General features: G+C 40.6%; 1 protein-coding gene and 1 long non-coding RNA gene across 2 annotated transcripts in view; one reads left to right on the top strand and one right to left on the bottom strand.

The window, feature by feature from the left end:
- cacna1ia (calcium voltage-gated channel subunit alpha1 Ia) overlaps positions 1-26975 on the top strand; it is a gene marked incomplete at its 5' end in the record, with an annotated part of 202896 nt that overhangs the window by 77295 nt on the left and 98626 nt on the right. The window lies entirely within an intron of this gene.
- LOC134013510 (uncharacterized) lies at positions 20320-26821 on the bottom strand. The gene is made up of 3 exons (XR_009928958.1): positions 26751-26821; positions 22246-22692; positions 20320-20680 (listed from the first exon to the last, which is right to left on the bottom strand). It is a non-coding gene; the product is annotated as an uncharacterized LOC134013510 (long non-coding RNA).

The raw sequence follows: 26975 nt of genomic DNA on the forward strand, positions 1-26975 counted from the left end.
CCTTAATAAAGACTTCCAGTTTCTTTTCAAATGCAAACACAGCCTGCTGAAGCGACAAGACTGTGTTGCCAATGCCTTGCATTTTCACATTGAGCTGGTTGAGATGCTCACTGATGTCCACAAGGTAGTAAAATTTCAGGAGCCACTCTGTGTCAGAGAGCTTAGGACGCTCAGCATTTTTCATCTTCAGAAAAGTTCTGATTTCATTCAGACAGGACGCAAAACGGCTGAGCACCTTCCCCCTTCCCCCAACCAACGCACATTGCTGTGCAAAATCAGTCCTGGGTAATGACTTTCTACCTCAGCCATCAGTGCTTTGAATTCGCGATCATTAAGAGCTCGGGCCACGATAAAGTTAACTACACTAACCACCAGTCCCATCACCTCACTTAGCTGCTTGCCACACAATTGGGCACAGAGTGCCTCCTGGTGTATAATGCAATGAAAGTTGAGGATGCATCTTTCCTCGTGTTGACGCAAAAGTGTCACAAATCCTTTATGTTTCCCAACCATGCATGGGGCACCGTCAGTGCACACAGAGATGAGTTTGTTGAGGGGCACATTCTTCTCTTTCACAAAATCCATGAACGATTTGAATATGTCCTTCCCTCGTGTGCATCCCTTCATTGGCAAAACTGCCAGATTCTCCTCCCGTAATGCGTCACCAGCAGCATACCTGGCCATGATGCTGAGCTGGGCTATATGGCCAACATCTGTTGACTCGTTGAGGGCTAGTGAAAAATACTCACTTGTATTTATGTCCTTTATTTGTGTCTCCTCCACCTGATTTGCCATCAAAATCTTGCGGTCATGGACTGTTCGAGCAGAGAGTGGCATGTCTTTAATTCTTTTGATAATTTTGTCTTTGTTGGGAAAGTCATCGAACAGTTCATTAGCCACGTCCAGCATTAGATCTTTGGCATACTCGCGATCTGTAAATGGCTTTCCATTTTTAACAATTGCCAATGCACCCACGAAGCTAGCAGAGGTGCCATCTCCTTGGGTGGTCCAAGCACGGAGCTCGGCTGTTGGCCGACCTGTACCTTTTTCAGAAGCTCTTGGCAGGCCTTGCGTCGACTATCTCCCGCAGGATATTTTGCTGTAAATGGTGCATGGTGGGTGTCGAAGTGGCGTTTAATATTGGATCGTTTCATTGACGCAATTTTGTTGTTACATAACAAACAAGTCGCAGTCCCAGCTCTTTCCACAAACGCAAACTCGTCTGTCCACTCAGGCTGAAAGTAGCGGACGCTCTCTTTTTTTTTCTTTTCGACATTTTTCTCTAGCTAGCTAGCCTATCTAGCACACATCAACTTCAACAATGAAAGTTTTCTCGTTGACAGAAATGGAGGGAAATCTGTGATTTTGTTTAATATTGACATGGCAACCAGCCGCGAATGTAACAATATTGTGCAGGCTATGGTTACGGAGTCAAGTGACCTGAAAAGTTAAATTAAATCACTCAGATAGACCTACGTATTTGCCACGAAGCCTTGTAATTTTAATATAAGTAGTATTGACTGTTATTTTAGCCTTCTACTAGGCCTAGGCTGATCCCTTGATTACACATTTGTTTTCTCCGTATTTTTCTCCCACCCATTTCGTCCGAGAGCCCTGGCTGTCAGCAAAAGAGCCAGCGGTGGCTCGCGAGCCACAGGTTCCCGACCCATGGGCTAAGGGGTCCTTGTCTTTTTTCAGAATGAGAGAAATAGATGCCTGATTGAGAGTCTGAGGAAGAAGGCCATTTTCAAATGATTTATTATACATTTCCAATAGCAAAGGGGAGAGCTGGAGCCAGAACACCTTGTAGAACTCAGTGGGATACCCGTCCGGTCCTGGGCATTTACCACTTTGCAATATCAGGATGCTGAGTTGAGCTCCTCTACTGTAATAGGCTGATCTAATTTATCTGCAGCAACTTCTCCAATAGAAGGGATATCCAAACTATTAAAAAAAAGATTATTGAAATCGAGAGAGGTGAAAGTTTGTTCGGTTGCATAAAGTGACATGTAGAAGTCTTTGAAAGCATTATTAATCTCTAATGAATCAGATGTCTTGCCCAGGTCTGTGCGTATCTGAGGGATTTGTTGGGAAGAGGCTGCCTGGCGCAGCTGGTGTGCAAGTAATTTAATAGCTTTATCGCCATGTTCAAAATAAGTTGATCTGGTTCGAAGTAGGAGTTCAGCAGAGCGTTGTGTCATAAGGATATCAAATTTGGCTTGTACGCTGCATACATAAGCGTTCCTTATATACATCTGGGGATGGATTAGTTGCATATACGCCATCGAGCTGAGATATATGCTGAGTTAGCATAGAGAGTTGGTCAGCTCTAACTCTTTTCTGATATGCAGCATAAGATATTATTTCCCCTCCGATGTAAGCTTTCAGGCATTTCCATACAACAGAAGCTGAAACATCAGGATTCTGTTTATGCTCACAAACCGATCTATTTGACAAATAATAAAATTAACAAAATCCTGATCAGAGAGGAAGCTTGTATTGAGTCTCCATGGAACACGCGATCCAACACATTACATTTAGCAGACGCTCTTATCCAGAGCGACTCACAGTAAGTACAGGGACATTCCCCCGAGGCAAGTAGGGTGAAGTGCACAACGTCATTTAGCACGGCCGGGAATCAAACCGGCAACCTTCTGATTAATAGCTCTATTCCCTAACCGCTCAGCCATCTGACTCCCTGTAAACAACACTGCCTGTAAAATGAACTGCCATGGACACAGGAGAATGGTCAGAAAGAACCATTGTATTTACAGGATGAAAGGTGGAAGGAGTTTGTTATCACTAATAATCAATACCGTAAAAATGTGGACACTAGAAAAGAAAGAATAATCACTTCCAGAGGGATTAAAAAAGCGCCACACTTCAGAAACAGAAGATTTTTTGATCAAGGCTCGAATTGTTTTGGAGGATTTTGATGGTGAACATCTATTGGAGGAGGAACGATTTAGCTGCGGGTTGAGCCAGGTATTAAAGTCTCCTCCAAGAATTAAATGATGTGTTGAATGATCAGGAAGTTTCAAAAGTAGACGTTTGAAAAAACTATCATCATCACAATTACGTGCATAAACATTGGCCAAATCTATATTGGTGTTAAACATCCGACTAGTAACAATTATGAATCTGCCATTTGGGTCAGGAATCACCTGAGTGTACAAATGGAATACATTTATGAAGTAGGATAGCTGCCCCCCTAGATTTGGCCAGGAATGAAGAATGATCAACTTGCCCCACCTAGCCACTCTTCAGCCTTGCCTGGTCCCCATCTCTGAGATGCATCTCCTGTAAGTACATAATGTGGGCATCTAGGTGTCGAAGATGGTGAAGTACCTTACTGCATTTTGAAGGATTATTGAGCCCCTTGCAGTTAAAACTAATACATTTTACATGACTGCCTTGCCCCAAGATATAAGTTGGAGCATGACTCCATGAGTACCTACCCTGGAAAGTAGTATAAATGATAAGACATACGACTGTGACAAACAAGAGCACCTGACTGTAAAATGGGGGGAAACAAAACAGAACTAGAGAGGGTACAATTTCTGGGGAAATTGTAGGGTGTGCTTGCTTGCGTCGGTTGCAGATGGGTTCGTTTATTATGAAACAAGCTGAACCCCCTTTGAAAGCTATTCTAACAAAGTTGTCACCAGCAGTATTTTTCAGATGGAATCACGATTCAAACAGTGCCATCTGCTAACTTAAAATATGCCCCCCAAAACGTGAATAAGCTTGACATTTAGTTAAGGGAAAATCGCTCATTCAAAAAAAGTTCACTGGTAGCGATCATTGTCAGTAACAACGCAAAATGCAATGTATCCCTGTGTGGAGATCGCCTGGCTCTGCCCTCCTACGTACTTCCGCTCAATTTTGATTTAGCTTCTGTACTAGGTCTGGGATTTCGGTGTATTAGTCGGTTTTTGGAAACAACATTTTGTAGGTCCAATCAGCGAACAGAGGGAGTGGCTGAGAACGATGACGTTGATGTCGTTCGCTAGTTTGAGTTGTAGTTCAGTAATGGCAGCGGAGTCGCTGCCGAATATCCAAAAGTTAAAGCTGGAGCAAGAACAATCTTTGCTAAGTTTTGTTGGTGGCCATGGTGTTTTGGCCCTCCTCCCCACGGGGTTCGGGAAAAGTTTGATTTTCCAGCTACGGCAGCTAGCTCCGTTACAGTAGTGGTGAAGGACTTGGCCAAGGCGAACGCTAGCGATTGGTTATGGCAGATCAGAGTGGCTCTGGGCAGATCCAATAGTTTTAAAATTCATCAGAGTACCCGCCTTCAAGGAAGTTAACGCTTGTCAATGGAGCGATCCCAGACCCTCTGTACAAATGAAATGTACGAGGGTCTGGTTAGGACCAGGCTAGTGTGGAGAAGCTGACCCTGGTAAATTGTACTACTACTAGACTACTGCTGTTTTCGTCTTGGTAGCGATTGCGTTGCTTGAATTTCGATTTAAAGTTCCGTTGTACGGTTTAGGCTGAAATTAATTTTGTTCATGAACAGATTGACAAAGTTTAGGCTGTGGCAATGAAGTTCAGGTTAGTAGTCAGATAGTTTCACCTATTGAAAGACTTAAACCATGCAACGGAACCTAAATAAAACTACAAGCAACGCAATCGCTACCAAGACGAACCTTTTGACACCGACATTGTCTATGTAGTCCAAATATTGAGGCATCCTTAGGGGTGGGAAAATAAATAAAAATAATAATAAAAATACAGTACCAATCAAAAGTTTGGGAAGATTTGTCCAAACTTTTGACTGGTACTGTATATATGAGAGAGAACAATGGTTGTGCTCTCGCCGAAGGCTTGCGCACACCCAATAATAACACAGCAAGCAAACAAAAAAGACAGAAACAAATGCCACGCACCCCCCTCCCATACAAAAACATCCATGGATAACCCCCACCCGCTTCATCATGAAACAATACCAGGGACACACCAGTACAGTTGTCCAATAACCCCCCACCCCCCATCTGCGACATAAGCCTCTCCCTAATAAAGATGCGCGCATACCCCTCCTATTAATAAACACAATCGCCCTATAGTTTTAAACACACTAGACCACAGAGTCGTATAAAGAAATGCGACACATAAAATAAAGTATGCAAAGTGCAAACTGCACTGTTAACAAATGTAATATGCACCGAGTGCTGATGTAGAGAAAATAAACAACAGTAGGTCTTGGAGTAGCTGGGCCGTGAAGGCAGTGGGTTGCTTCTAGGGTGACCAGAAGCATGACCCTGAAAAGGAGGACAAAGGGTCAAAAAGGAGGACAATCCCAAAAAGTTGTTGAACGGGGGGGTGCCATTATGAAATTAAGACAATAAGATTAGTCATTTTAGTAAGTCAACATTTGTAATTTGAATACAAATTCAATACAAGTGCACTGATTTTCTGTTGTCTTTGGTGAGACAAGTTTAGTCAAAAGATAAATAAGAAAAAAAGACAGTACCATTCCCCAAACTATTTCAATTGTAATAGAAATAAAAATATATAAATTGGTCAGCTCAGCAGCGGTTGTTTTATCATCCGGAGCAAAAAATGATGTTAAGGAAGAGTGCCCGGCAGAACTAGCATTATCCTTGTGCCGTTGCATAGCGCAGGCATGCCGCTCTAAAGCCCCTTTCCCCCTACTACTCACGTCTATATCAATGCGACAGAGCTTACAGAACAGAAGGCATGATATTGATCTCTGCTGCTTTTAGTGGCAAAGTCGAGTTCTGAACTCCATGTAGGTTTGAAGGAGGTCTTTCTTTTTGGCATCTGAAAGCCTACTGAACAATTGGCACTGAAGCCCACGCGAGTGGTAAATTGCGACGGGGGGCAGGAAGTGTCAAAAAGGAGGACAAAAGGGCAAAAAGGAGGACACGCAACAGCGGTCCGTACAAAGCGCTGGAAAACCGGACTGTCCGTATCAAATCCGGACGTCTGGTCACCTTAGTTGCTTCCCCTCTGAACCTTTGGGCAGACCCAGCAAGCGTATGTTATTCCATCTCGAACGCCCCTCCAGGTCGTCGCACTTCTAAGGGAATCAGACAAAGTGGTCAACGTAGAAACTTTAGCTTCAAGCTCCGTTAGCCGATCACTGTGATCATTAGCAGCGCGTTCTAGCTCGCTAACAGTTTCCTCCACTGAACTGAGTTTGGTCTGGTTTCGGTGGTTTACCAGTCATCTTCGCAGTTGTAAGCTGTACCGTCAGTGTAAGTTGAAGTTATCTTCTCTCAGCACACAAAATATGTCGAACAGATGTCAAAATAGATTAATTATATCATATAAAATGTCACATTTCCAGGAGCTACTGCAAAACAAGTTTCACATCGCCAATTGCTCAACAGCGCCCCCCTGAACTCTGGGCTTTCTTGAGAGGGTTGTTCAAAAGGATAGATTTTTGAAAGCAATACAGTCAAACCGTATTTATTCGATTAAACGCCGCCCTCAAATAAACGCTGCACCAAAAATGAACAGTGTAATAAACGCCAAAAAAACACCAACACACACAAAAAAAATATCAGTAAACGGTCATTTAATTGGCTAAATTAAAACACGGTATTTATTACACAAGTAAATCACAAGTGTACTATATGTGGTCCGGTAATGTGAATGAATAATAGCAACGGGGCACAGGTTCAAATTATTAAATGTTCCAGACTGCACATGTACTTGTGCAGCATTAATTGTGCCGCATCAGGGGTCTACGGAGAATGGCTCTATACATGCAACAAATGAATTTCTAAGGCAGCATAGACAACGGTAGCAGCCTCTTTTCCTACAGGAAACGTACACAGATATAACATTTATATTCAGCATACAACACAGCTGCTTCATTTCAATCACAAATATAAATTAGAAATCTCTATTCACAATGAACAGTCCTGTTTGGATTAATACATCCTGAGCACTATTCACATTGTCATTTAAACATTCACCGTAATGAACAAACATGCTAGTGCCACTTAGAAAAGTAATGAAACAAGTTACACTTGCTGTTTCGCATTGCAGGTATCCATTTACACAGCATTTGTTGATCCCCTTGTGTTCAGTAGAAAATGAATAAAAAACCTGCCTTAACATTTCACAAACATAAAAGTTACATGAACATTAACCCTTTTAAATGAACAAAACGCCTTTTATGACAAATAAAAGTAAATCACTTACGATGATGTTCCACTGTTACTCGACAATACGCACGGAAGGCCTATCAAGCACGTTCTCTCCCCTCTTAATTCAACAAAAGAAATATACTTTAACCTAAAAACACATACCATGTTGCACAAACAGGAATTTAATCCTTTTAGATATTTTAGAAATTGATCTTTTCACAACACTTAAGCTCCTCGCGGAACCATGATGAGATTAGCTCTCCACGAGGAGAAGTACCTCCACTTTAATATGAGCTATTCTCTGAAGTCATCTGTGTCACCAACCCGATATTCACAGCTTTGTATGTTATTACATTTACATTTAGTCATTTAGCAGACGCTCTTATCCAGAGCGACTTACAGTAAGTACAGGGACATTCCCCCGAGGCAAGTAGGGTGAAGTGCCTTGCCCAAGGACACGTCATTTTTATCACGGCCGGGAATCGAACCGGCAATCTTCTGATTACTAGCCAGATTCCCTAACCGCTCAGCCACCTGACTCCCTATTACAAATGTATATTTCCTATTACTTTGTAGTTCTATAAACTTTTATTGTAATATTTTAACCCTGCCCAAGCACCACCTTGCTTGCACTGCACATTGCATTGACGGCATCTAACCTCTCGCGGCGCTCCCGGACAGAACGGTAACTTGCAGGCCTGTCTCTTAAAGGGCCAGTGTGACATTGGATCGCTATCATTTAAGCCTTTGATAGGCGGTCTAACTATTTAAATCTTGCCCCACTTTCCACCTGGTTACATATAATTCCCTCGAAGCACTGGCAGCAGGGCTGGAGTGAGACTCATTTTCAGTCCTGGAATTTCATGCCTTAGACCGTCCCACTTTTATTCACTACTGGGGAATACAACGGTACTTAGGAATGGTTCGCTTGACCCGATGTTAGTTTCCTCAAGGATCACAATGACTCTTGCTCAGAGACTTGTTGCTCTTGTGGTTAGTGGTAACTGATTTAAAATTGTTTGTACTCGCTGTGATATATTGTTTTTATTATTGTTGCTTGTGCCTTTGTCACTTACTTTGGTTGTTCACAATGTGTGCTTCATGTTTTGGCTACTCGCAATGTTTTGTGGCTATCTCGTTGTTATGATCAGTGACCTATGCACTTTGTAAAGCTCTCTCTTGGAAGTCGCTTTGGATAAAAGCGTCTGCTAAATGAATAAATGTAAATGTAATGTAAACTACTGACTATATTAAAATAATGTAATTAAAACCGTAGAATACAAGTCTGCAATAGTGCACTGTTCTCTGCAGCCTTGTAATTAATTGTAAACAATTGTAAACATGTATTTCTTACCACAAATCTCCCTTTTTTACAAAGATTTCAAATCAAGTCAAGTCAGTTTCATTAATGTATTGCTGAATCATCAGGTATCATTAATTATCTCAGGGCATTTTTCATTGAGCAGGTGTACACACCATGCTCTTCATTACTATTAGTTCTTCTAATTCTTATATTTACTCAATGACAATCCTACCTGCCCATTCTGGTGTGTTGGGCTCATGACTGGAGCTTGGTACCGTTATTTTACTGGGCCTGGGCCTGGCTCTTCACTGTTAGCAGCAAACAGGACTAGAAGCTGCTGCTGCTGAAGAGCTACAAGAAAAAGTTTGATACATGAACGGTGGTTTGCAGACAACATTGTTTTGCACGGCCGCTAGCATCTTGCTCTGCTCCTAACTACCTTAACGTTAGATTACCGTCCGTCTCGTCGTCTTCATTTGTCGTTTTGAGAAAAAATGTACTCAGCTTAGAACATTTGGCCGCGTCAGTTTCTGGGACATTCTACCAGTAAGGTACATTTCCACTTCTAAAAATCTTTAGAAATCTTTTTTTAATTTTTTTATCTGAACATTAAGCCATATGAAGGACATGTTAAACTATGAGAAACACATATCGTGCCATCTCAGCATGTTTTTATGCCTGAATTAAATAATTTTTTATCAGCATTCCATCCCCTAAAATGTCAGGCCCTGTCACAGACACATTTCTAAATGTCAGAAAGGTTTCCTAATTACTTTCTTTGATACAAATAGCATTTTCTTATTGATCACATGTCCCTGATTGTATCTGACATGGTTTTGTAACTCCTATAAGAAAAATAAGTGACTTTGTAGTTAATTGTAGTGGATGGTAAGCACAGAATAACCGCCAGCTACTCATAAGATTGTAATAAATCTTCCTTTACATCCCAGATTTGTACAAATATGCAAAAGTGGATATATACCCCCACCTTCGTGTACACATTTAAAGACCGGGGTCCCCAAAGTTTTTTCTGCGAGGGCCAGATAATTTTTCCTTTCTTTAACGTGGGGCCGGGTCGGTCTGTAACAGAAAATTACATGGGCCGGAGTGACTACCAGTATTATTGTGGAGATTTTATTATGATTTTAAATGTATTTATTATGCTGGATTAGTTTATTATTTTGTTATGCACCATACATTCATACATATCAAGGGATATATAGCCTATTAAAAGAGCATTATTACTATTGTAATGACCTTTTTTCATATTCATTGCTATTGAAATCAAAACAGTTACTTACGTATGTCTATTAATCAGTGTGAACTTTTTAAAGTTTTTTTATATAAAAATATTTCTCTAGCATTGTTCCAAGGGCAGGTCCAAATGCTTGGGCGGGCCGTATGCGGGCCGTAGTTTGTGGACCCCTGTTTAAAGAGATTAATTCATGGATCACTTCTAAAATAGTCCATTTTGTCCAGTGACAGGACTGACCATGACAGGACTGACTTTATGGATTTTGTTGATGCAGGAAAACTTGTTTTTTGTTCTTTAAGTTTTGGTAAGTATTCCTATTTGGAATTATTATTATTTTAATGTAAATGACTTGGTCATGTTCAGCCAATATAATATAATAAGAACCTGATTTCTTAAAATATGACCAACAACTGATAGTTGAAACACCTTTTTTAATTTAATAACTGATATTTAATAAAAATATGTTTGGACTATAAGAATATTCTTAAAAACTTTCATTCAGAAATTATTTAAAGGGGTGACTGACTGGGTTTTTTGGGGTATTTCACACTGTTCCTTAAGGTCTCCGAATAGGGTATGTAACATTGGTTAGCTGAAAATGGCCCGGGTGCTGTTCTATGAGCCCTGATGATTCCTGTGAATTTGTCCCGGGAAAAAACGCTAGGTTTTCTACTTTTATGGTATGCTCGTGAATATATAGATGAGCTGCACGCTGATTGGTTGGTTTACAACGAGTGAAGCTGCGGAGCAAAGACGTAACACGGCCAACAGCAATCATTGAAACAACGAAGGTGGAGACTTGAAATAAAAACGTACAAATAAATATATTGTGTCTACACAACACTGTTTTCAACAGATTGATTAGATATCATTTGAAATGATTACTTTAGTTGTTTCCACTTCTGTTGTCGAAGCAAACAGGATCGACTTAGGTGGGTAACGTTAGCACTACAGCTTAGCAAACAAACTATCGTGATTCAACTCAAATAGCTAGAGCTAACAAAGTTAGCTTTAGCTATCTTTCTGAAAAATAGATCTGGACAAACATGCATCTTGAATTCTAGATTGACATGACCACACAGGTTATTTATTTGAATTAAACACAGTCAGGAACATGAAATACCGCCCCATTGCCAATAAACGAAATCATCACACATTCTACCGATGCTAGATACACGCAGGATACGTTAGCATTGCTAATCACTGTTAGCGACAACATCATACTACAGCTTGCGGTTGTGATGAACATAAGGTCGGAACAGCACCTCTTTTCAGCAACAGCTTCATAGCAAATCCTGCTTTACATTGTCCCAGGTTTTAAAAACTGTCCTCAAGCAAATGTTTCGAGCAAATGTGTAATTGAGGGTCGAACTGCACAGGGATCTTCTCATAGACAAACATCACAGCCCGTCGAGTGTTTGGTTCCTTAGGAAGGCTCTGAAAAGTGTCAGCATTCCCTGTACAGCCTGGAACACTGCATTTACTAACCTAGTCCATTTTCAAAATGCTAGAAAAATGTTCTTCTTTGTAATTCTGTGAAAGTACACAAAGCAGTGCGCAGCAAATTTTGGGGCGTGACCAAGGTACAGACCAGAGCCAAAAAAGGCTTTTTCAAAACCTACCGTTTTACAGCTAGATTTTTGAATTGTGAGATTTGCATAGGAAAGAGGTGTGAAATGGACTTTGAGGTTCACTGTATGTCCATTTTACCCAATGAACTGTCGTTATTCAACTGTGACAAGGTAAATTCGGTTCTGCAATCAATGACCCCTTTACCAATTCCTTTAACAATTCATTGATAAGATGTAAATTCTGGAGAAGGCAGGCCGGAAGGAGTCACGACAAAGGAAAGGAGTTGACTTGGGTTTATTAGTCGAGCAGGCCGGATCAAACAATCAGTTCAAGACGAGCTGATGGCATGAGTGAGAACTCTGTCTCTCAGTTGTGCTTAAATACATGAGTTGGACAGTACAGATATAGAATGCACAGAATTGCTTCCTTAACGGGTCTTCAGTGGTCAATGTATTGACACCCTAGAACGTTCAGCAGGTGAAGTGGTCGTTAATCACATAAGCCTTATTTGTACATGATTTTCCTCACTGTCTCCCCCCTGTCTGGACTGCATGCTATATTCTGCTCAGAGGGAGCCTCGCTGTATGACCTCTTGACCTTACAGAGACACACGCTGTACATGTACCCAGAAACTCTGCCTTACAGTTCCTTCCTCTTTCTATATTTGTAAATCAATTTTAAGTGATTTGCATCCTGCGAAACCTCTCTACAAATGTCTAATAAGCCTGCACCCTGTAAATCACTATGGAATCAAGTTGAATTCCCATCACAATTATCAATGATGCATGAGTTATCAGCCATCTGTAACCTATACTCGCATAACCAAAATCCCACTCCACACTTGACAAAGAGTGAGTAAAAGATCATGCGGCTAATCTACTCTACACTTCACACTTAGACAATCACTTGGTCAAAACTCCTTTCCTTTTAAGGATAAAATCACCAAATGTCATCTAGTGTGACAAAACAAATTCACAACACGCACATGCTAAATATACATAACTCTCAATAAAATTATTACATCACCCCTAAATATTATTCCTTAGTACATCCCTACGACTAGGAAGGCTGTAAACTTTTTTAAATTAAAATTAACATCACACGCAAACAAGTTCCAAGAAAGAGAATGTCTTCTATTCGTGGTTCAGCCGAACTCGAATGTCTCTCTTAGGCAGGACCTTTCCGTCTCCTGTCCTTCTCCATCTGTTTGACTCAGTTGCAATCAGAATTAGACATTTCATGACATGCAACACTATCTCTCTTAATCAACATTATCGATGGAATCTATGGATGAGAATGAGCTTTCAGAAGTATCAGAACGACCTCTAATAGATTTGATGTTAACCGCAATATTACCCGTGGTGATAACCGGCATGTGTGTAATAGAATGCAAAGATTTCACAATTAGGGCCCGAAATATTGGAAAACAGCAACTCATGATCACTACAACAAGAATGATTACCACAAACACTGGCGCTAAAATACCTATAATCCATGCCACTAGAGAATTTCCTTTGAACATGTTAGCTACGACGTCCAAGATCTGATTATTATGATATCCTCCTAACACTCTGGCTTCTCGATTGGTTCTCACAATATTTTCTTGTATGTCTCTGATATTATCAATAGCTTTAGACAAATTACCAAGACCTTCAGATTCCGATGGAAGATATGTACAACATGAATTATCTCCCACAATAGCACAAACACCTCCCTGTGCAGCTGTGATTGCGTCCAGAGCAATTCTATTATTTATGGTAAATTCTCTAATTGCAGCAACTTCAGCTCCCAACGCCTGAAATCCCATAAGTGTGGCATTAGCTACTCTCGCGACATCATGACGAGTTAATGCTATCATGTAATGATTAGAGTATTGAAGTTCAGTATTCCAGAAGATGGTCTTGAATACTAGCTGAGTGCGTGTAAATATCCTGAAATCACGAGGAAGAGCACTATACCTGTCAGCCAAATCAGTGTTTTGCAAATGTACATAACCCATAGTTTCCGTATTGGAACGCTTAGCTCTTGAACCAGTGCGATGATGGGTCATGAATTCAATAGGTTCAACTACATACAATAAGTCGTTAATTGTGCACACTCCACAAAGACTTCTGAATAAGGGCGGTAGGCTCGTCCATACATTCTCACCACAACACCAATTAAAGCCTGGAATGGGCGGAGTTCCCATTGCAGTAACGTGATATCCCAATCCTGGATACTCGAAGATGCTCTGACACTGGGTGAGTCGCAAGAAACCTACGTCTTTGGCTCCACGAGAATCTTTTTCTACTCCTCTAATGCACACTTCATAAATTGAGGACGAATTAATGTTAGCTGAAACTTTAGTAGGAACAATAGATAAATCATTAGACAAAGAAACTATATGTTTTTTGTAGAATAGTGTACATCCTACTAATGATGGCAACTCTTTAGGGACAGAGAATATAGTAGCATGAGAATTCTGTAAATCTGGTTTGCTTCCCTGACTTATGGAAATATTGGAATAGATAATATATTGTGACATCATGTTTAATAATCCCTTGGCTTTGACTACCATGTTGCTAGCTTTGGCCACATAGATGTTATTCAGCAAAATAATCGGTCGCAATGGAATCTTTGAATTAGGTTGTTCACTTAACAAAGGATGTCTTTGCAATACGTACTGATACGCGAGAAGGCACATGGATGGTAATCCTTCAGAACCTTGAAGTGGAACTGTCCAATAAGGAAACAATTCTTCAGTTGATTGCGGTAACATGGAACACGCATAGCAAGAATTAGGAGTCAGTTTCCGAACTCTACTTTTGAGAGCGCTGTACCATAAATTAGATGCAAAAGGATGGTCTTTATTGACTGGCATATCCTCATCTGTGTATTTTACTTCATCATTTTCTTTGAAGGGTCCAGATATATCATTAGGTGAAATTTCTGGCCATGATGTGGGAATTGGAACTCTCCCAAATACAGTACTAGGTGGTATCCAATAGGGAGCACATCTACCTTTCCAATAAAGTGGAAGATAAGTGTAAAGGTTGTTATCACAAAGCCAAATCATGAGATCAGTAGCAGGCCATGGATGAAGTGTTCCCAGGAAGATCCTCTTATCTGGACAACCCTGAGTAAACCCATCTCATGCACTGTTTTAACGCCTTGAGTATAACTTAGACAAGTTACAGGTGCCTTCATTCGTGTAGCTTTAATAACTATTGGTTGAATATTGTCATAGGCATCCAAATCTCTCTGAACTAGAAACTTAGGAGTGAGCTTCTTCCAGAATGCATTACAGTACTCAACAGTAACTGTGCTGGGCTCGGTAAACATAAGTGCTTGACTTAGTATTAACACTTCTTCACCGTCAAGTGATTCGTACTCTGCCTTAATTGCTAGTGTTGTTTCCGTCATTTTAAGGTATTCCACTTTCTGAACATAGAATGGTTTTCTTCCTGTTGTCATCAATGGATGAATTAAACAAATCATGTCTGATTCATTCATAGGAATATGATTCTGTACTTCAACTCCAAGAATACTTGCAGGTGTTGGAACATTACGTCGTACATGTGTACTAACATGCTGATCATAAGAGTTAGAATGTTCACTTAATTCTTTTTGAACCACTATCCCTGCCTTGGTATCATCCCATGAATCATCATCCGAATTAGTAGGGTGTTCGAGCATGACCGCATAATTGACCGTAATCAACGCTAGAAGAGAGATGATGCTCCGCACGACCACGAATTTGGTTCGAGTTCTCTGTGGAGTATCCCCCATCCTTTTTTCTGGTCTCATGATCTTTCTCACGGTTCAGTGTCTCTGCCAATGTCTTCACTTCTATACATCATGAAACAAAGAGAGAAGAACAACACCATATCCACACTCATGATAATGAAATATTAATATGGAGGCGAGAAATATTACCCATCCTTCGATGTTCTGTCTACTGTATCCTATACGTCCTATACTGCATTCGCTATAGGAGGTGCTTTTCGAAGTCGAGATGCATGAATCCATTGGGGTTGACCCGTAACCTTAACAGCTGTTCTGGTTGCCAAAAGAACCTGAGTCGGAGGTCCAAATTTTGGCTGGTCCTGCTGAGCCAATGTTTTTAAACTGCGTACCAAAACATAATCACCCGTCTGAAAATTATGAATACTCTGATCACCTGGAGTAGGAAGAGAATCTGTTACTTGTTGATTAATGTCAGACACAAAAGACCACAACTGTTTCACATACTGTTGTTGAGTTTCCTGCAACAAAGTTAAATCATTTGCTGGTGTCTTGTCCATCAGCACTCCTAGAGGAAAAGGTCTAGCCATCAAAACTTCATGAGGAGCAAATCCTGTGCCTGAATTTGCCATCGCTCTGATTGATAGAAGCACCTGTGGCAGAGCATCTATCCAAGTTGTCTGTTTTGTCTGATGTATTTTCACCAGTTTTTCCTTAATGGTCCTATTTGTCCTTTCCACTTGTGCTGAGCTTTGAGGATTATAAGGAATGTGAAATGTCCAATTAATCCCTAATGCTGCTGCTAATTGTTTGGTTACTCTAGAAGTAAAAGGAGTTCCATTGTCAGAGTCTATCCCATTTGGTATTCCAAAACGAGGAATAACATGTTCCATTAAACACTTAACTACTGTTTGAGCGTTTTCTTTTCTTGTCGCAAAGGCTTCTGGCCATTTTGAAAATCGATCCACTATCACTAAAAGATACGAAAATCCTCGACACTTGGGCATGTGAGTAAAATCTATCTGTAATTGTTGGAATGGACCTTCAGGTTTCGGCAAATGATCTCTTTTAGCTGGATTGACGTGTGGATTACAACGAGCGCAGATTAAGTATCTCTTAACAAACTCTCTAACTTGTTGTTCTAGTCCAATTGTAAAGAACAATTGTGAAATATAGTGCATAATGCTTTTATACCCCACATGAGTAACGCCATGTACATAGGATATTAAGGATTCATACGCTATTCTTGGTAAGGCTATCCTATCATCTACAGTTTTCCATAAACCATCGTTGTGCTTTGTGCATCCTTTCTTCTCCCAAAGTAGAACTTCAGATGGCATTGCCTGATTCTGAAACGATATCAAGTCATCAATAGTAAACAGAGGATTTGACATTTGAATATTCATATATATATCCACGGTGGGAAGGAAGCATTTAACGCTGCATCTTTTGCATGCTTGTCGGCTAAGTTATTACCTTTGGCAATCTCAGAATCTGCCTTTGAATGACCCGCACATTTTACTATGGCAAGGTTCGTTGGCAACATCATAGCATCTAATAGTCCTCTTACTAAATCTGCATGTTGTATGGGTCTTCCTGCAGTAGTTACAAAGCCTCTGTTTTCCCAAATCTTACTGAAGTCATGTGCCACTGAAAATGCATATTTGGAGTCTGTATATATGGTAACCGATTTATCTTTGGCATATATACAAGATCTAGTTAATGCTATGATTTCTGCCGCTTGAGCCGAAGAAAGAGGTAATCTATGGGCTTCAATACAATTTCCTAAATCATCCACTATGGAATATCCGGAAAGAATAGTTTTATCATCTGGTCGCATTGCTGAACCGTCACAAAATAGGACAAGATCATTATTTTCCAAAGCTGTTTGTTGCAAGTCCGTCCTTACACTGGATGTAGAATTAATAATATCCATGCAATCATGAGGAGCTACATCCTCTGGTTCTATTCCATGCAATAAAGCTTTGAGATGCACTGCTGGATTAGTGTGTGTGGCAGTGGAAATAGTCAAATTTTGAGTTCCTGTCAAAATGTGTTCGTAATTACTACGTCTTTGACTCGTCATATGTTGTGTCGTAATATTCACTAAGATAATGTTCACGGTATGTGAAGTGTGTAATATCATGGGGTGTCCAAGAACTATTGTTTGTGCCTTTTCCACCATTAAAGCAGCGGATGCAACAGCTCTTAAACAGGGAACCATGCCCTTGACGATTAGTGGCAACATTTTACCGTAATAGGCTACTGGCCTAACTCCATTTCCATGTTCCTGTCCCAGAACTGCGGATACTATTTCACCATTGTCTGCAACGTACAGATGAAAAGTTAGTTTGTAGTCAGGTAATCCCAGTGCAGGAGCAGTACACAAGAGATATTTGATATGACGGAAGGCATGTTTCATTTCCTCATTCCATTGAATGACTTCAGGAGAGTCTTTGAGTGTGGCTTTGCGCAATTCTGCGTCATGGACTGCATACTCAGCTATCCAATTTCTGCAATAGTTCACCAGTCCTAGGAAAGACAACATCTCAGTTTTGTTCCTTGGTCGTACAATGTCCTTAATGCTGTTCACTCTTTCTTGTGACAAAAATCGACAGCCATCCTTTAAGATGTATCCCAGGTAGTTTACTGATTCTTGACAGAATTGGAGTTTAGCAAGTGAGGCCCGGTGTCCACCTGCTGCCAAATGTTTCAGCAGAGCTATTGAATCTGAGACACATTCTGTCTCATTTCCTGCCGCCACTAGAATGTCGTCCACATATTGCAATAAGGTCGAGTTACATGGGAGTGATAATTGTGCCAGATGCCTATTAACCATTGCGCTATAAACTGCTGCTGAGTCAACATAACCCATTGGAAGGCATGTCCAAATATACTGTTGTTGTTGAAATGTGAATGCAAATAATGGTTGGGTGTTTTTATGTATTGGAATTGAAAAATATGCTGATGAGAGATCAACAACTGTGTACCATTTAGAGTCAGCTGGTAATGCTGTTAGTATTGAATTAATGTCAGGTACTATAGGTGAGATAGGGATGACTGCTTCATTAATCTTCCTCAAATCCTGTGTAAAACGATACTTGTTAGTGCCTGGTTTCAAGATTGGATTAATAGGAGTGTTATTTGGGGACTGAGCTTTACATATAACGCCTTGCTGTAATAAACTGTCAATAACAGGTTTAATCCCCTCTTCTTTTTCTTTGGATAAAGGATATTGTTTGATGTAAACCGGATATTTACTCATGTTAACCTTAGCTTCATAAGGTGGTACATCCAATAGTCCCACATGGTTTGCATGTAGTGCCCATAAAGTAGAAGGCACCTCACGTAACACAGATGGTGCACATAATGATATTTTAAAAGTACCATCATTACGAATCTGTGGTTCCATGTTAGTTTGTAAATTTTTTATGAAGAAATGCGTATGTTCCAAGCCATACGTCCAGATGATACAACTCTTATATGATTCCTCAGTATCAGGGGATTTCACTAAATATTGTTTATATGTATCCATCAACTGAGGGACATCTGAAAAATCATTCCTAACTGCACACACAAAGGGCTCAATGTTATTAGAAACTGTCTTCCACAATAACAGAATCCCATGTGGTGAGATAAAGATGTTCCTTGGAACTTCTTGTAAAACTTCAGGATCTATAAGTTTATCTGAAAAAGGAAAATCTACTGATTTCAGATTAACAATCCTAGCAGCTGCAGCTACATTACAAGAGGCCAATTTCTTTATACCACTAATGGTGAATAACGTTTTCACAAATTCCACATCCCCTAAAATAGATTTAGCTATGTGGCTCATCTGTCTAGTACTGGAGAATAGTTGATAAGCCTTATTCGGGGGTATGTGGACCTCGATCCCATCCTGCGAACATAAAATGGTTGCATTCAATTTACTCAACAAGTCTATTCCCAATAATACCATTGGAGAAGTTGCGCTTACAATGAAAGAATGTTGTAATTTATAAACACCTATATCAATTTGTACACCACCTCACTGTCTCCCCCCTGTCTGGACTGCATGCTATATTCTGCTCAGAGGGGGCCTCGCTGCATGACCTCTTGACCTTACAGAGACACACGCTGTACATGTACCCAGAAACTCTGCCTTACATTCATCAAAATTTCATTTAACAATTCATTTAAAATTCATCGGAATTCCATTCAACATTCATTACTCATAACAATGAACAATTAGAATTACATAAATGTATTACATACAAGTTACATTACATTTAGGCATTTAGCACATTTAGTGTATTTAGCTCATACAAAAACACATAACTATGTTATGTTGACACACACACTTTAATCTCTGCAAGTTTTGCCCAAATGTCTGTTTGGATCTCATGGTGATGGTTGGTTACAGGCTGAGCAGGTGGAATGAATTGAATGACGTCAAATACGTACCAGCGGTTCACTCCTACACGGTGCATGCATCTTACTTTTACCTGAACATCATCAATGGCAGTAATGATGGCTGGGTAGACCTCTCTATCATATTTTATTAGACACCACTTTTCTATCACTTCTGGACCCCATTCAATTTCTTCTGTTGGTGGTGGTGAGCTTGGTGTGGCAAAGCTGAAGGCCTTGGTGTTATAGCATGTGCTCTGTAGAATCTTGTCTACAGTGCACATGCAGCTCACATCCCGGTACACCATCTGCCCAGGAGAGGTAGTGTTGTGGAATAATTCTAGTGGCACTGTGTAGATTTGAATAGTCAAGAGATGGCGGTTTCAATTTAATTTATTTAGCTTGTACATTAGCATAAGATTTAACAAAGTACTTTGTGATCAGTCTAACGAAGGAGGTTCGCAAGAGTGATGAAGAACAATCAAAAACGCTACCTTATATAAACTTTAGATCAAATGGCATTCTATAAGGTCAATCCATCAATGTAGCAAACTCTGTGATTGGCTAACTCAACTCAGTGACAGTTTGAAACAATACATCTCCATACCATTTGTCCCACAGTTCTTTGATGTGGCATCTCTCCCCAAATCAGTAGATACTAAAGCCACAGAAGTTGATCAGTCAAATGGTCAACTGTCCTTTGTGTGGGCAACTTCAAACAAGTATTTAATTAACACCACCCATGCAACAGGAAGGGTCAGAGCAGCTTTATCAGTTCCCAGCTATCTCTTCCTCCCCAGGTGACAAGAACTCTCCCAGGTCACCCAGACTTCCCGTCCCTAGACTTCACGTCTCCTAGTTAGGTGTTATAAAACTACAGGTAGCATCTCTACCAAATGAGTTGAATCAACTTTCACTGCATCAAGCTTCTTAACCAACTTTTAGACTTCCCTTAAAACACATTCCTCATATATAAAACACACACATTATAACTGTATTCCAAATTTCCACCACAATTCCATTTTTTTTTTTTTTTTACAATACCATAAACCCAAACAGTTAATTAAGAAAAATACAATTCAAACATTAACATAAGCATGCAACTAACTCAATAAAAACATCCACACTGAACATGTACAGATAAGAAAATAACCGTAACCCCTTTAATCAAAATATCCTCCAAAAGAACATTAGAAATCACATATCGCACATATTAGCCTCTTCATCCTCAAATGGCGGAACCCAATCATAATCCTCTGAGGGACTATAGTTCATCATTTGAACTGCAAACGATTTAGCCATTGTCTTTTCAACCATCTTCCTTATACAGGGAAACAGACAACAACCCAAAAATAACAGTATCAGCAAAATGACACCTACCCCACACAGTACAGACAAAAAAACTGCCTTCCATTTACCAAACATTTCCCAAGATCCATCAATCCATGACCAGATCCCTTTTGAATCATCAAAACCAGAATTTTCAGACAATTCCAATGCCAAAGTACGCATGCCTGATAATGCTTTAGTGACCGACCCATCACTCGCTGTATTATTGGGAATGTACGTACAACATGTACCCTTGAAAAGTACACAAACACCTCCTTTTTCAGCCAACAACATGTCTAGAGCAATCCTGTTTTGCCATGCCATCTCTGAAGTCTTAGCCAATTGTTCTGTCAACCCAGAAATCGCATCCACCGTGTAATTAATAAAACGTTGCTGATTATAGTATATATAATTAATACAATCCACATTTTTGTTAACACCACACTGTACGCAAAATAATGACTCAAATCCTGCAGCTACCTGATTTCTAGCTTTAAACTCCGTAGGCTCCCCTCTTGGCACTCCAATCCCATCTATGTAAATTCCACTATCAAAAGATCCAACAGGAGCAGCTCGTCTCTGTCTGACTGATCCAACCGTCGCATTACCTAAAGGCCTAATCAATGTCTTACTAACTAACATCACCTTAGCACACACTCCCACCCATCCTTCTGGTAAACGTGATCTAATTCTACCCCCACAATACCAAAATACATCAGCTATATCGCGTCCTGGATATACCAATGGGCCAGAAGGTGGTGGAACATGATGTTTTCCCTCACTATCCACACGAACAGAGGCTCCAAAACTGTAACAAGGGTGTAAAGTCCCATTAACATCTCTAAACTGCATCGCCTCACAGTCTGGATTTACTACCCAAGTATGTCCACAAGTTCCAATCTTTACTTTCCCTTCACTAAAGTTCCCCACGAATACTGTTTTAACAATATCGGAACTTTTCTCGAAACATCCAAACTTCTGCCCTGGAACTATAACAAAATCAATCAGAACATCTTCCGTTCCCTCGTTCTCAATTGGTCCAGTAAGCATAGGACGCACTGCTGCACATCCTAGATTGGAATTTAAATACCAGGCACTAGAACTCTGGTAATGATAGCAGTTAGTGGGACAGACTGGACAATTCCTGAACAAAACCAGATGACTACTGTCCACACATCTTGTATTACCAATGTAACCTGAAATAATTCCATGGTAATTAAAATCATAACAACTAGTTGAATTAAATGGTGCTGGCATAATCAGTGGAACATCCTTAAGTGGCTGGCAATACACACATGGTGGGTGTTCTTCGCCTAAAATTTGTTTTACAGAATATGTTGCTAACTTATACCAAGAATTAAACTTAATCTCCGATTCCATTTCATCTACAACTTCTCTCTCATCACTTTTCAACATCTGGAACGTTGCAGGTGAAACAGTTGAAGTCATTGCATCTATTGTCATAGTATCATTAGAATCATGCATACTTTTATTAAAATACAAAAGCGAAAATACAATAAGAAATGCCATTCCCAAGACAAAACCCACTGCACCCTGTATACCACAAAGTCCAGGTTGTCGGAACGGATGCCATGGTCGTGCATCCGTAGTGACCATCTCCAGTTGGCTGTAGGCAAACTTCTTTCAGGCGGTGTAGTTTAGTCGAACCGATTGCAAACGACGATCAAATTGCTCAGGGCAACTTTCAACGACACTGCACTTTGCGTACAGCTCGGAAATTTCCTTGGTACTACGCAGAACGCGTATCCTCTGCTTCCGTCTCCAGACAAGGTGCACGCTTACAATGGTTAGCGTGTATCCACGTTGCTCTTCCCTCGATCTTAACCGCCGAATTGGTCGTCAGGAGAATCTGGTATGGCCCCGTCCACCTTGGGTTCCTCCAGGACTTGCGTTTCAGGTCCTTCACCACAATCCAGTCCCCTGGTATCAAATCATGCAGCGGTCCGATCACCGGATGAGGAATAGCCTCCTTCACCTGTCTGTGGATATCACATAAAGCAGACGACAAGGTTGCACAGTAATTAAGAATTACATCCTCACATTGGTCAGTCGTAGGCAACTGACCTCTTGTTGGCCCAATCCCTGTATTCGGCGGCCTGCCGAACAGGATTTCAAATGGACTCAATCCATATTTGGGTCTAACTCTAGCCCTCATCTGTAATAAGACAATCGGGAGAGCCTTCGTCCATGCCAATCCTGTGTCCTTACAACATTTCATCAACTTACATCAACAAGTCCCGTTTTCTCGCTCAACTGCACCCCCGCTCTCTGGGTGATAAGCACAGTGTTGTCTCAAATCGATACCAAAATAACTGCCTAGCTTACGAATAGCATCATTAACAAAGTGTGAACCATTATCACTACTTATTCTCGAAGGAATACCCCATCTTGGTATTATCTCAGTTATCAAAGCTTTCACGACTGCACCTGAATCAGCCTTTGAGCTTGGAAAAACTTCAACCCACTTGGAAAACATATCAACAATCACTAAGCAATATTTATTCCCCTCGCTAGGATTCAATTCAATAAAATCCATCTGCAAATACTCAAATGGCTTCTCTGGCTCTGACTGTTTGAATTCCTCTGCCTATGTTACTCGTAACACAAATGAGACACTTCTGACAAAATGACTGTGCATACATAGCAAATCCTCTTGTATGCCAAAATTGACGCATGCTTGATATCATACCACCTTTAGAGGCATGATCTTTCCCATGTGTCAACTGAGCAAAATATCGAAACAGATGTTTAGGTAAACATGGTTTAAGCACGCGACCTTCATCTGGACCATACCAAACTCCATCTCTATTCACACATCCTTCCTTTTTCCAAAGGGCTTTTTCTGGTGGTTTAGCCCAAGTCTGAATGTCCTGCAAACTTAAAGCTGTCAAATTAGGGTTAACTGGACATGGCAATGCCATCTCCCCATCTCTCACGTCCTGTAAACACAGACCAACATCAAAACGAATACAAGTCATCACATCATTACATACAGGTAATCTAGAAGCTGCTTTAGCCGCAGCGTCTGCTCTGGCGTTTCCCTGTGAAATGTAATCCGTATTGTTAGTGTGAGCCTCACATTTGCATACAGCAATCTGTTCTGGTAATTGCAAAGCATCTAACAATTCTGACACATATTGGTAATGTGCCACTGGCTTTCCCGAGGAAGTAAGAAACTTCCTATGCTTCCATATCATGCCAAAGTCATGTGTAACACCAAATGCATATCGACTATCAGTAAATATGTTAACTACCTTTCCCTTAGCTAACTTGCAGGCCTCAATCAGCGCAATTAATTCCGCAACCTGGGCAGATAAATTCGCTGGTAATGAGTTTGATTTCACAGTGGCATGCAAAGTGACCACTGCATACCCAACTTGATTCGTTCCTGTATCTGGATTTCTAGACGCCGAACCATCAACAAAATATTCACATTCAGCGTTAGGGATAGAGGTGTATCCCTTAAATCCACTCTTGGTGAACAAACTTCATTAACTGTAGCCACACAGTCATGTTGTTCCCCATCTCCTTCAATCGGCAAGAGAGTAGCTGGATTAAGCACATTACAACGTTTAACCGTAATGTTTGGCATATCCAACAAACACGTATTATACCTCAGCCATCTCGCAGCCGACAAGTGGCAGGTCTTTTGTTCCAACAACAACATAGGCACAGCATGTGGGACCATCAAAGTCAAATCAGAATATCCAACATACTCGCGTGAAGTGTGCACAGCTTTTTCTGCTGCTGCCACGGCTCTCAAACAAATAGGCAATCCTGCTGCTACAGGATCCAACTTTGCTGAAAAGTATGCTACTGGTCTCAGCTTTCCACCATGGTTCTGTAACAAAACTGAAACCATAAAGCCATTTTTCACATCAACCATCTGTGTGAAAGGTTTTTCTTGATCAGGTAACCCCAAAGTAGGGCTGGTTTGCAATGCTAATTTCAACTCCCTGAAGGCATTCTCCGCCTCAGGAGTCCACGTGATTTAGTCATGCGCCCCCAGCCCAATACCATGAGCCAAAGCGCTCAGTGGGGACTCGAGCACAGAATAGTTTACTATAAACGTTCTACAATAAGACGTCATCCCCAGAAAACTTTTCATCTGCTTAACAGTAATAGGTTTAGGAATCGATTGCACAGCAGCAATTCTCTTTTGAGAGAGAGTCTTTCCCTCTTTCGTCAATTCGTGACCCAAGAAAATCACCTTTTCTCGTACAAACTGTAATTTTGAAGCGCTAGCTTTGTGGCCACATTTTTCCAAATGACACAACAGTTGTACAGTGTCCTTTTCACATTGCTCTTTAGTCGAACTTGTCAATAATATATCATCAACATATTGTAATATTACTGTACCTTCTGTAAGTTTCAACAAATCAAGATCATTTTTCAACGCCTCGTGAAAATACGTTGGACTGTCCACAAAGCCTTGTGGCATTCGAGTCCATGTATAGGTTTTACCGTTGAATGAAAAAGCAAACCAAAATTGGCTATCAGTATGAACAGGCACACTGAAAAATGCATTGCTTAAATCTACAACACTAAACCAACCACAATTATCTGGAACTTGATTTAAAATTGTATAAGGGTTTGCAACATTTGAAGCTCTTGGAAACACTGCGTTATTTACTGCTTTTAAATCTTGAACAAATCTCCATTCAGTAGGCTGCCCCTCATCTCTAATTTTCTTTACAGGAAATATTGGTGTTTGTAGTAACTGTAGAACCCCTGCAAGGTACAATCACCCCTGCTTTCAAAAGTGACTCGAAGACTGGCGTTATGCCATCAATTGCTTCCTGTTTCAAAGGATATTGGTGCACGCAAGGCCTAAAATCCGATTTAGGCATAATCACAATAGGTTCCATGCTTTTAATTAAACCCACATCATATTTACGCTGAGCCCAGAGCGTTTTTGGTATATCCCGTAATGCAGGTATCAAAGTAACATCACATTGTGGTTCAACATGCGCAAACTGAAGTGTTTTCTCTTCTAACAAAACAGACCTCACTGTCTGTACCACTGAACATAAAACCTTTTTGTAAACATTTAACACTGGGTTGTAGGTCACGCAAGAATCCTGTGTTTGTTGCCAAAATTGCTGTCCCTCACATTGCTTAACCCATAAACCCAAATCTGACCATGCATCATGTCTGTCTTTGACAAGAGCGACATGAGGAAACGAATCAACTTCGCAATATGGGAAACTTGTCTGGATATCTTTTCCAAAACGAGAGTATGACAACTTACAATTTGTTCTAATATTTGACAAAGAAACAGAAACAGCACATCTGTTCTCTGACCAAAACATGTTTTTCAACGTCAATTTTTCATTCAAATGATCTTGTCTAAACCATTTTTCTTCAAAAACATCATCTCTGCCCTCACTGGTACGAGCTACCACGTGCAGGTCCTTCACATCATAACAATCGACATCCGTTGAACTGACACGCATGCGCGCTTCGTCAACAAGTTGAGAATTCAGTAAACACACAGCCAACAAATTCAATTTCCAATTGTAAACATATTCTGGTGTACCTATGCCATATTTCACAAATGAATGGTTTAACATATTCAATTCAACCTAATTTTTCCTCAACAAAGTAATCCCTTCCGGCGTAGAAATCAAACAAATACAGAGTTTGCACATCAAATCTCGTCCTAACAAATTCATCGGACAACAAGTGGAAAACAAAAAAGAATGTTTCACAATCCCTTCTACAGAATCTTTACAAGTCAACGGCACTGTATACCATTCTTTAGTCAAAGTACCTGAAGCCGCTATCGACTCAGTACTCCTCCCACTCAACTTAGGAGGAACAGAAAAACTATCTTCTGTTAACACAGACACAGTGGCTCCTGAATCAACTAAAAATTCAATCCTTCGTCCTTGTACCAACAATGTTATAACCGGCAAACATCTAAAAGGTTCTGAAGAGTATTTAACATAAGTTCCCTCTAACGGAACCTCACTTTCTTCAATTTGTCTGATAGTGTTTACAATTTGTGTGTGTAAATCGGGATCTGTTACGTCACCAGTTTGAAGTTCTCCGTCTGTCTCAGTCCGCAACTCACTCTCCTCTCGGCGGCCCACACCTAGTCAATTCCCAGCCTCCAAAGACTCTCTACAGTCTCGTCTCCAATGTCCCATCTGTCCACAGATAAAGCAGGCATCCCAACCCGCCATTGGCCGTCCATTCCTAGCAAATTGTTGAGGTGCTTGACCTCTCTGGTCCCCTCTGCCACGGCCTCCTCGACCAC

This window comes from Osmerus eperlanus, chromosome 2, assembly GCF_963692335.1.
Source record: "Osmerus eperlanus chromosome 2, fOsmEpe2.1, whole genome shotgun sequence".
Classification (NCBI taxonomy): Eukaryota; Metazoa; Chordata; class Actinopteri; order Osmeriformes; family Osmeridae; genus Osmerus; species Osmerus eperlanus.